Source organism: Penaeus japonicus, unplaced genomic scaffold (assembly GCF_977035675.1).
Source record: "Penaeus japonicus unplaced genomic scaffold, GWHDUDI00000001_assembly GWHDUDI00000012, whole genome shotgun sequence".
In the NCBI taxonomy this organism is placed as follows: domain Eukaryota; kingdom Metazoa; phylum Arthropoda; class Malacostraca; order Decapoda; family Penaeidae; genus Penaeus; species Penaeus japonicus.
Genome location: NW_028234414.1, coordinates 20,634,524 through 20,635,693, shown reverse-complemented (window position 1 = coordinate 20,635,693; position 1,170 = coordinate 20,634,524). Strand labels below are relative to the sequence as shown.

General features: G+C 36.7%; 1 protein-coding gene across 1 annotated transcript in view; it reads left to right on the top strand.

Annotated features, from left to right (window-relative positions):
* Nucleotides 1-928, top strand: part of LOC122260053 (protein O-mannosyl-transferase TMTC1) — a 6,299-nt gene extending 5,371 nt beyond the window's left edge. The window contains exon 3 of the mRNA XM_086542599.1: nucleotides 1-928. This exon is cut by the window's left edge and continues 886 nt beyond it. The gene's annotated coding sequence lies outside the window, so the exon portion shown is untranslated.
* Nucleotides 929-1,170: the final 242 nt, after the last annotated feature.

The window sequence follows — 1,170 nt, the reverse complement described above, 5'->3', positions numbered from 1 at the left end:
CTATATTACTGAAATAATCAAGCTGGAAAAGACAATATACCAGTACATATTGATATAAAAAAAACAATAAACATCCATATAAAATTAATAGTAGTGAATATATGTAAAGTATATCCTAGGAAAAAAAAATGACAAGCATAAGTATAGACCTCCCTTAACATGTCATATCTCCCCTTCACATTTTCCCCTCAAATTGTACATATGAGCATCAAAGCTGATAGCGTGACAGGAAACGATTTGGCGCTTGCGTGTAAGTGTGATCCTGTTTTTTTTTTTGTTTTTTTCTGAAGCTTAACATGGGGAAGTGTTTATCAAAGGTGTTAGATTCCCCAGAGTCGATAAGAAAAGATTTTAAAAAAAGGTGAGATTACGTAACCTCAAAGAATTTATATATACAGGTTATCCTAACTTTGGTCCTTGAGTGTATTATTTTGTTTGATTGTTTGTATGTTTTTCTTTAGAATACTTTATGGCGATGAAAAGTAAAATAATAAGCTTGTTTAAACTTCCGTTTGGACACACGCGTCTTTGATAATTACATTAGCATATGTTTTGTAGTTCTATTTCATGGTGCACTAGAGAGAGAGAAAGTAAGAGAGAGGGGGGAGGAGAAAGAGAGAGAGAGGGGGGGTGAAAGAGAGGAGAAATAGAGAGAGAGAGGGAGAGAGAAAGAGTGAAAGGGAAAGGAAGAGAGAGAGGAGGGGAGAGAGGGATGAGAGAGAGAAAGAGAAGTTTCTGTAAACGTATCCTTTGGGCATTATTCCACAATATGCATTACTTTAATGCAGGTCGACGCGTGACTATGGAAATGCCAAATATATACTACAGAACACGCAGTTTAGTTCTTAGCGCTTACCACACACACACACACACACACACACACACACACACACACACACACACACACACACACACACACACACACACACACACACACACACACACACACACATACACATATATACATATACATATACATATACATATGCACACACACACACACACACACACACACACACACACACACACACACACACACACACACACACACACACACACACACACACACACACACACACATATATACATATACATATACATATACATATACATATACATATACATATACATATACATATACATATAAACACACACACACACACACACACA